This window comes from Petaurus breviceps, unplaced genomic scaffold, assembly GCF_028583685.1.
Source record: "Petaurus breviceps papuanus isolate PSGF00001 unplaced genomic scaffold, PetGlider_PUasm1.0 90750, whole genome shotgun sequence".
Taxonomy (NCBI): Eukaryota; Metazoa; Chordata; class Mammalia; order Diprotodontia; family Petauridae; genus Petaurus; species Petaurus breviceps.
In genome coordinates this window covers 6567049-6577938 of record NW_027187335.1, presented here as the reverse complement: position 1 = coordinate 6577938, position 10890 = coordinate 6567049, and the positions used below count along the sequence as shown (strand labels likewise).

Below are 10890 nucleotides of genomic sequence, written 5' to 3'. Positions count from 1 at the left end.
TCTCTCTCTCTCTCTCTCTCTCTCTCTCTCTCTCTCTCTCTCTCTCTCTCTCTCTCTCTCTCTCTCTCTCTCTCTTTCTCTCTCTCTCTCTCTCATTTTCAAGATTGCTTATAGCTTTTTCAGGATGGTAAAACATCCTATAACTTGCATTATATTGAAATAACTTTTAACAACCAAAAATAACCTCCATTGGCCAAGTAGGACCTACATACAAAGAAAATGTATTGTAGTGCAGCATTTCTTAAACTGTGGGTGGCCACCCCATTTCATATAGGGATTGTGAAAAATTTGGCAACTGTAAACGGTTTCTGAACATGCACCAACCAAAAATTAATTCAAGATCAAACATGTAATTAAATATGTGCACTTTGCACTGCACATGCCATCATGCCACACCATGCCAATGAATGCTGCCAGAAACACTTGATTCAGATTTGAGACTATTGTATGTCATGATTTGCAGTGTTTTTATGATACATACAAAGCTTTCTACTCTCATAGAACCATAATATTTTAATTGTGGAAAATAAAAATTTCTAATATTTTCCTACCATCATTCATCAGAAGGTAAGTATTAAATTAGTATATCTTTGTATTGTATTATGCAAGAATGTTTGATTTTAAATTTTTTATTAACTCCTTTTATAGAAACATAAATGTTTAATTGCAGCAAGTAAAAACAAAGGCTCTTTAATAATATTTCATCACCATCACTGCTGTATGTGTATGTAAGTGTAAACATATATTTAATTAAGCACAAACAAATGTAATTTCATAAATTAAGAAAGTATTTGTTTCAGAAATTATTAGCAATATTTATTCATATTTTATGATAGAAATAGTTTTTAGTTTTGGATAAGTGGCTAAATTTAGACAGAAGAGGTAAAAATACTGATGACAATACAACAGAATCTTTGCTACCAGGTTGCAGTACCCCTAAATTAACAAGAAAAAGGAAATAAGTTGAATCATTTTTGCAATATGTATTTACTTGTAATAATGATGATGGTGTGAAAAAACCTCTTTGCTTAATTTGTAATGAAGTTTTGGCTACAGAGATCATAAAAACAGCCAAACTAAAATGGCATCTTAATACAAGCATGCAGCATATTACAATAAACCAAAGGAATATTTTGAATGGCTTTTAAAATCTTCAAATAAAGAAAAAAAAACAGTATTTTGAGAAATTTGCTACTGTCAATGAAAAGTATTTACTTCCATCTTATGCAACTTCTTATTTAATTGCAAAAGTAAAAAAAATACATTATGCTATTGGAGAAGATCTTGTGTTACCTGCTGCTATTAAAATGTCAGAAATAATTTATGGGAAAAATATAGAGATGAAATTTGTAAAATTCCTTTATTTCATGATACTGTTTCCAAAAGAATTTCTGAAATTAGTGATGACCAATTCTAGCAGCTTATTATCAGACTTAAGGGCAGCCCAAATTTTACAATTCAGTTAGATGAAACAACTGATATTTCTAACATAGCAAAGTTCTTACTTTATGTAAATTATGCTTATGAAGGAAGCATACATAAGGAATTAATGTTTTGTTGCCCTTTGGAAGGGCACACAAGAGGGGAATATATATATTAAAGTCAATTAAGTTTTCACAAATGAAGGCTCACAATGGAAAATGTGCTGGGGTCTGTACAAACAATGCTGGAGCAATGATGGGCGAGAATGCTGGATTTTAGCAAAACTGTAGCTGGTGATAATGAACATGTCACTTTAACTCACTGTGTGATTTAATCGGGAGGCACTTATAGGAAAAGGTCACCAGAGTTAGACATTTTCTTCATGATAATATCAAAATCATTAACTTCTTCAAAAGTAGTGCCCTTAATTATCATTTTTTTCAAGCCTTCAGAAGGACATGGATTCTAATTACAAAAGCTTATTATAAGGTGGCTTTCAAGAGGGCAAAGTTTAAACCGATTATTGAAATTGAAAGACGAAACATATTTTTGACTTAGAAATTCAGTTTTGTTAATTTTTTTCATAATGACTTATGGCTTTCAAAACCATGTTCTTTGTCAAATGTGTTTTTTTTTAAAAAACAATGATTTAAACATGCCTATTCAAGGAAAGAAATGTAATATATTTATGTTAAAAGATAAAGTTGAAAGTTTTGCTAAAAATTAATATATGGAAAAATAGGGAGGAAAATTGTTCTTTAGAAATGTTTACAGTAGGTTGGAGTCAAGATGATGGTATAGAAGCAGGACCTCTGAGCAGCTCCGGCTGCCACCTTTCCAAATCAATGTAAAAAGGGGACTCTGAACAAACTTTGGAGCTGCAGAACCCACAAAAATGACACAGAGAAGCTAACCTCCTTCTGAGGAGAGCCTGGCAGGCCAGCAGGAATTGGTCAGCACAGCTCTCCAGGAGCTGAGCCTAGGCTGGGTAAGCCTGAGGTTTAGGCCCCAGGGCCTGTCTGAACAGCAGCTGGCTGGAGGGACTCCAGATCAGCAGTAGCCGTAGCCGTTTCCAGATTTATCAGTCTGGATTTTGGGACCCAGTAAGTGGAAGTGTGTCAGCTTTTGCCCCTGGGGCAAGAAGCTGCTGAGAGGCCAGCACAGCCAGCCAGCCCTACGTGGCAGCTTCAGCTGATTATATATATATATATATATATATATATATATATATATATATATATATATACACACACACACACACACACACACACACACACACATACATACATACATACATACATACATATCAGAGGGTATACGGGCATATGAATACATGTCAATGTATGTGGGTTCTCTCCATTTCTATTGTACCCTCTATTTCTAGACTATCAGGGCAGTTTTCCTTCACAATTTCTTGAAAGATGCGGTCTAGGCTTTTTTTTTTTGATCATGGCTTTCAGGTAGTCCAATAATTTTAAAATTATCTCTCCTGGATTTTCCAGGTCAGTGGTTTTTTCCAATGAGGTATTTCACATTGTCTTCTATTTTTTTTTTTCATTTTTTGGTTATGTTTTGTAATTTCTTGATTTCTCATAAAGTCATTAGTTTCCATTTACCCCATTCTAATCTTGAAGGAATTATTTTCTACAGTAAGCTTTTGGACCACCTTATTCCATTTGGTCATTTCTGCTTTTAAAGGCATACTTCCCTATTTTGTAAGGTGTTATTTTCTTCAGAATTTTTTGGGTCTCCTTTAGCAAGCTGTTGACTAGTTTTTCACGATTTTCTTGCATCACTCTCATTTCTCTTACCAATTTTTCCTTTGTTTCTCTTACCTGATTTTCAGAATTTTTTTGGAGTTCTTCCATGGCCTGGGACTAATTCATATTTTTCTTGGAGGTTTTTTATGTAGGAGCTTTGACTCTGTTGTTTTCTTCTGGTTGTATGTTTTGATCTTTGTCACCAATGTAAGATTCTATAGTCTGAATTTTTTTGCACTGTTTGCTCATCTTCCCAGTCAAATACTTAATTTTTTTTTTTGTCAAGGCAGGACTCTATTTCTAGTGGGGGCGTGGGTTTACTGTCCCAGGCTTCAAGGGTTTTGTATCCATGGGCCAGAAACTCTGGAAGCAACCACTGCTACCATTGCCACTGCCCCAGGGCTGGGGATGGACCACACTCCTCTTTTGTCCAGGTCTCACAGAGTTTTCCCACTCACCTTCTATACTATCTTTGTCATTCACAGGCTGAGAAGCCTGGAAACCACCACAGCTGTCAGTGATTCAGTCCCCTGAGGCCTACTCTGGCCCTGTCTATGCTGGAGTGGTCCATGCCAGACTGTGCTCTGCTCCTAATCTGGTGTGATAGACCCTTCCTGTTGTTCTTCCTGGCTATCTTGGCCTGGAGATGTGTTTCACTGTCATTTTATGGGTTCTGTAGCTCTAGAATTTGTTTAGAGTCATTTTTACGGGTATTTGGAGGAATTTGAGGGAAAGTTCAAGCAAGCCCCTGCTTTTATACCAGGTGCACTTTAGCCTAGGGGCAGGGAAGATCTTTAAATTTACATTCCCATTACATTCAGCCCCAAGATCTTTCATGCCCATAGCATAGTCAATTTACTGTTGAATCAGCACTAAACATCTCTTAGGTCACATTTTCAAGACACAGAACTAAAGTTAACAAAGTGGCCACTGGGCCTTAACCAAACACAAAGTACATAGCATTTCCACCTCAATTCAAAACAAGATCCAAATAAAGATCTCTTGGGGTGGGGGGTGGGGTGTCCTTCCCCTCACACAGCTCCAGCCCCTGCTTCCAAGTACAGAGAGGGGGCTGGGCAACAAAACCAACAAGGTGGGGTCCTTGGGGGTCCAAGGCACTTCATCCCACCCACCATAGTTACAAGTCCATCCTCCCCTAGGGTCCCAAACTGTGGGATGTAGCCAGGAAACACATTCAGTGCCCTGCTTAGTTCTTATCGTTTCCTGTGGCTGAATTCCAAACTCCTCGGTTCCTTCTCCTCCCGCAGGTGGCAGCCACTCCTGGCTTCTGCCCAGGTCCCGATGCAGGCAGCTCACCATTCCTGCTCTCAGCTCAGCGAAGTCTGCATGCAGGCCATTCTTCTGTCCTGCTCCACAGAATCACAGCTACCACAACTGGGAAACAAACAATTATCCCAGCCCCCATACTTTCCTTTTACTCTGAAGATCCTGTTCGTGACGCCATTTTGTAGCAGTAAGCACCCCAGCGTTCCCAGGGTGGCTGCTCATACAGGTTCTTGGATTTGCTTTAATAAAGGAAAGCAACTCAAAATGGGTTAACAAGCTTACTTTAATCAGTCAAACATATATTGTTTACCTTGTTCAGGGGAAAAAGGTCAGCAGCCCGAACTTCAGAATACACAGACAGAATTATCAAGTCAGAGAAACAGATCAAGTAGACAGATTTCAAACTGTCCAACCATTACATCCATACCAAATCAACATCTGGATTTCAACATCTGGGTTTTTTCAAAGCCGGGGGGCTCAGGACAATGGCTTCCCAGAATCCACATCAAATCACAGAACACTTCTCAAAGTGAGCCCCAAAACAAAGCTATACATCAGGGCTTATATAGCCTTCTCCTGGCTCAGAGAATGTAACAACCTTATTGACTCACTTGCCAATCAAGAAGTATCTACTGAAAAACAAGACTCCCACCCCAGGCTCCAGGTGCACTTTAGCCTAGGGGCAGGGAAGATCTTTAAATTTACATTCCCATTACATGTGGGTACTGATCCATCACCTTTGTGTTTTCATGCTACTCCCTGATAGTTGCTACATGACTAGTTCATCATGGTTTTCCCTTTCACACCATTTCTTCCATACAGTCATCAGTGGAAATAGGCATACATTTTCCTACCACTTATCTTTTATTTACCCCTGATTTTCCTGAAAAACTTTAATTCTTCAGAGATCTAGGCATTTCAAGGTTTTGGACATATAGGATTCTTGGAATAACATGTGTGTTGAAAAGATGATAATATTTTATAATATATTTGAGGGAGAAGAAAATAACAAAAGATAGAAAAAATTCATGGCTAATGTTACCCCCCTTCCCCCATCTCCAACGTAGTCCATAGGACACTGAAAGCTCTTGAACTATATGCCTATTTTCACATCTTTACAAAATAATTGTTTATCTTTTATTATGTAAAATAAAATACTGTTTACTTATGTTGGAAGTTAAGCTTATGCATGGCTTGAAAAGATATAACAGGGGCAGAGTCAAAATGGTGGAGTAGAAACAGGAATTTTGCAGGGGTTCTGGCTTCCACCTCCCCCAATTCATATAAAAGCTGACTCTGAACAAACTTTGGAGCTACATAACCCACAAAATGACAGAAAAGCTAACCTCCCACCAAGGACAACCTGGCAGGAAAGCAGAGTTCGGTCAGCCCAGTGCTCCAGGAGCTGAACACAGCCCTGCAAAAGCAAAGGTTTTAGCCTCAGGGCAGGACCCACCAGTGTTCTGCTGGAGGGACTTAAGATCACTAGCAGCTGTGTCAGTTTACAGAATTACCAACCCATAGATGCTAAGGACAAAGTGAGAGGTCAGTGCAGTGTGGACTTTGGGATCCAGAAGTTCAGGAGTGCAGGCAGCCTTGGGCCCCAGGGCAAGAAGCAGCTGAGGCCAAGCGACCATGCAGCCCCTGCCATGTGGCAGCTTCAGCTCCTGGCCTGCAGGTTGTAGAGGGACCAAGCTACCAAACTGAGGTGCAATCACTCTTGCTTTAACCTGCTTGGATCTGGATTGTGATCTAGGGTGGAGGTCCTAGGATATGCAAACAGGTTACCACAGCATGTGGCGGCTTCAGAGAGGGCATCCAACTAATAACATTGGCATCTGAGAAAACATCAGCAATTGGGACAGAGCTCCCCTGTCTGGTAGCAGAGTCCTACTGTGGCCAAAAGCCCAAAAGTTAAGTAATTGAGTGGCAACATGAGCAGGAAAAGGAAGCAAAGCAAACAGAACAACCCAACTTTACACTCCTATTTTGGGGACAAAAAGGATCAAAGCATGAAACAGGAGGAAGACAGTGAAGTCAGAATTCCTGCACCAAAAGCTTCCAAGAAAAATACAAGCTGGTTACAGGCCATAGAGGACTTTAAGAAGGATTTTGAAAAGCAAATAAGAGAAGTGGAGGAAAAATTGGGAAGATAAATGAGAACCATGCAAGGGAAAATTATGAAATGAGAGTCAACAATCTGACTGAAGAAAATAAAACCATAAAAAATAGACTAACTCAAATGGCAAAGAGGTTCAAAAAGCCAATAAGGAGAAGAATAAGTTAAAAAGCCGAATTTGCCAGATGGAAAAAGAATCTCAAAAGCTCACTGAGGAGAATCATTCCTTCAAATTTAGGTTGGAGCAAATGGAATCTAGTGACTTTATAAGAAATCAAGACACTATTAAACAGATACAAACAAATTAAAAAATAGAAGGCAATGTGAAATATCTCATTGGGAAAACCACTGACCTGGAAAATAGATCCAAAGATATAATTTAAAAATTATTGGACTACCTGAAAGCCATGATCAAAAAGGAACCTAGAAATAATCCTTCAAGAAATTCTCAAGGAAAATTGTCCTGATGTTTTAGAACCAGAGGGCAAAATAGAGGTTGAAAGAATCCACCAATTACCTCCTGAAAAAGATCCCCAAAACAAAAGTCCTAGGAATATTATAGCCAGGTTCCAGAATTCCCAGATCAAGGTAAAAATATTACAAGCAGCCAGGAAGAAACAATTTGAATATTGTGGAAACACAGTCAGGATAACACAGGATCTGGCAGCTACTACACTGAGGGATCCAAGGGCTTGAAATATGATATTGCAGTGGTCAAAGGAGCAAGATTAAAACCAAGAATAACCTACCCAGCAAAACTGAGTATCATGTTTCAGGGGAATATATGGTCATTCTATGAAATAGAGGACTTTCAAGCATTCTTGATGAAAAAAACAGAGTTGAATAGAAAATTTAATGTTCAGATACAAGAAGCAAGAGAAGCATGAGAAGGTAAACAGGGAAAAGAAATAATAAGGAACTTATCAAGTTGAACTATTTACATTCCTACATGGAAAAACCATAAGTGTAACTGATGAAACTTTTCTCAGTATGAGAATACTTGAAGGGAAAAAATCTATATATACACACATATGTGTGTGTATACCTACGTACATATATGTCTATATAGGAGGGTATATGGGCATGTGAATACCTATGTGAAAGTGTGTATACATGTGTAGAGGTATACATAGATAGAGGGCACAGGACCAATTTAATAGGAAGGGTTGATAATTAAAAGTGAAATTAAGAGGTGAGAGAAGAATGTAATGAGAGGAGATGGGGAGAGACAGAATTGGGTAAACTATCTCATATAGATGAGGCAAGGGAAAAATGGTTACAATGGAGGGGAAGAACAGGAAGGCAAAATGGAATGTGTCAACCTTATTCTCATTGAATTTGGCTTAGGGAGGGAATGACATACACACTAAATAGGGTATCTCACCCTACAAGACAGTAGGGGAGGAGGGGATGAGAAGGGTATGATGGAAGGGAGGGCAGGCTGTGGGGGGGGGGCAGAGGGAAGTTGAAAGCACCCACTTTTGAAAAGGGAAAGGATCAAAGTAGAGAATAGAACAAGTAGTAGATAGTATAGGAGGGAGGGAAATATAGTCAGTATTTTACAATATATCCACTGTGGAAATGATTTGCATAGCTACACATGAGCAACCTATACTAAATTGTATATCTTTCCAGTAATAAGGGTGGGTGACAAGGGAGGAAGGGAATGAATCTGGAATTCAAAGTTTCAAAATCGAATGTTTAAAAAAATATATATATATATACTATTATTATTTTACATGTAACTAGGAAATAAGATATACAGGCACTGTGGTATAGAGATCTACCATGCCTTACTGGAAAGTTGGAGGGGGTATGGGAGAAGATATGGGAGAGAGCAGATTGGAGGAGGGGATATCCAGTGGGATCTCTATTTTGGGGTGGTGGGTTGGGGAAAAACAGGGAGAAAATTTGTAACTCACAATCTTGGGGAAATGAATGATGTAAACCAGAAGTTAGTAAAGCATGTTTATTTAAAATGAAAGAAAGAAAAAAAAAAAAGAAATGATATCCCAGAGGGTACAATCAAGTATTCTATTTTTGCTTTTATTTTAATGAAGAGATGCCTAAATAAAGTCTGCACTAAATTCAAAAGGTTCATCTTCAAAAAGTTCCCAAGTTGCAAAAGGCAATTGAACACAATACATTTCTTTTTCAACACGTACCTATTTGTATCCAAACAAGCCCTCCAAAACTGCTCAGCTATCTAACACAGATACAAAGAGTAAGCAGAAAGGAATCCAAGTTTAGCTCTTCCTCTTTTGCTAATGCAAAGCTGGTCCTTGTGACTTACCAATTTTTTGAAGTTAGGACCCATTTTATAGGACAAATCCAGTCCTCAGACAACGCAAATGTTTGATTTTTCTCGGATGGCTCAGCAGTGACAGTTCATGCTTTAATGAAATAAGGTAGCGAAGTAGTTGTTTGTGGGGATGCTGGAAGGAGATGTAGAAATGCAAAATTCTCAACATGAAGAATTCACAGTGAAAAATGTTTCCCCTCACCTCTCTGAACCAGGGGTCTAACTGCAAAGGTTCACTCTTGGGGTTTAAATACCCATTAGGGACACTGACTCTGTCTCTTTTCCTGAGGTAATGTTCTACATTACCTGCCAAGTAACATGACTGACATGGCTATGAGGTAAGGGTCATATACATCTAATTTGGTCTGGCTGAAAAAAATTATGGTAAATAGTGCAGGCTGTGACAATTAGAATGGACTGCATCTTTAGCTTGACATCAGCCTACATGATGAACCATGTCACTTTGAAGTGGACTTTGGCCTTAGAGGCTGGGTAGCCCTCTTTCCTCACTTCTTCAGCTTCTGCAATGCTCTCATTCTGTCTTGACTCCCCAGCTAACATCCTCACCCCCAACATATACCTGGCCTTTTGGGTTCCTCAATGACAAAGAAAAATCCAATTCAAGTCACAAGGAAGGACAAAATGAGATGAAGGAAAAGAGGAAGAAACACACACTAGTGCTATAAGGTCTTTGCAGGAATGATCTACACACATATCATGGGAATCTTAAAACTCTGAACCTGTCGGTACCTACAAAAGATTTCCTACAGAATACCATATACCTTGTCACCCAATTGCCTGAAAGCTACAGAGAAAACAAGATTCCACTGTATTTAGTGTTCTTTTGGGTAATAAAAAAGCCTTTGACTTCACAGGTTAGAATGCCACCACTTAAGGGCTCTCTCCCAATGAGGAATGTCTCATAAGTATGTTAATACAAGATTTCTGATGAATGTAATCAGAGATACCACTGATAAACATCACTTTAATTACTAACATCAAATAAAGGATAAAACATAAGAGGGATGCTTAGCAAAGGTACATATCAGTGTCATGGAAGATGGTCTATACAGAATAAAAGCCAACAGTGAGCTCCTCTGATGTTCCTGTTTGTGGGTAATTTTGTGTTATGTCAAGCCCCAGTACATTATGGAATTTCCATCCATGTAGAAAAAGGGTGGAAAATGCCTATTGTCCAGAATATGACATGCAGTTGAATGGTCAGGCAACTGAATCAGTACATCAGTTCTGATACCTGAAACAAACATTGTTGGACAAGTTGGGCTGACAATCACATAGGTAGAAGAAGGTAGACTGGAAGTATATTTTCGAGACTCTTGCATGGCATTCATTTTGCATTTTCAGCATCATTATCCACTGAATAAGTCACGTTGACGCTACTTCAAGTTGTTTCAGGTAGTGTGTGAAGGCCCTCACGGAATCTTTGCCGGGCTGACACCATAGGGTGGCCGTTGCCTAGGAGAGGAGGAGGAAGGGGTCAGAGCTGGTCCTTCCAGGGCTGGGGGGAGAGGAGGAGGAGGAAAGGGGGAAGCGGAAGAAAGGGGGGAGGGGGGAAGGGAGAGGGAGCGAGTGGGGCGGGAAGATGGCCCTGGCCATGCTGTTCTGTTTTGGGGTGGTGGTACCTCCAGGCGTGGCCCAGGAAACTCTGCAGTTGCTGCTGGTGGGCTCCCGGCTCCGCGCCCGAGCTGCAGCCCTGGGAGCCTCAGAGGGCTGTGCCCGTGAATTGGGCAGGCAACGGGGATGGACCGACGGGGGCGCGAGGGCTGCAGGAGCCTGCCCTGTGGTTCACGAAGGTGGAGCTGGTCAAGGAGCAGTCTGGGCTGGAAGCCCAGGCGCTGGGGCAGCCCGAGGGGGTGGGGTCCTTTAACATTCATTTTTTTAAAACAAATTTTTAGTTATAAATTTTTTCTCGACCTTACTTCCCTCCTACTTGAGAAGACCAGCACTTTGATACGTTACACATATGCAGTCATGCAAAA

At 39.8% G+C, this 10890-nt stretch overlaps 1 pseudogene; it reads right to left on the bottom strand.

Moving 5' to 3' along the window:
• Positions 1–8906: 8906 nt before the first annotated feature.
• LOC138145803 (cyclin-Q-like) lies at positions 8907–9451 on the bottom strand (annotated as a pseudogene).
• Between the last annotated feature and the right edge of the window lie 1439 nt (positions 9452–10890).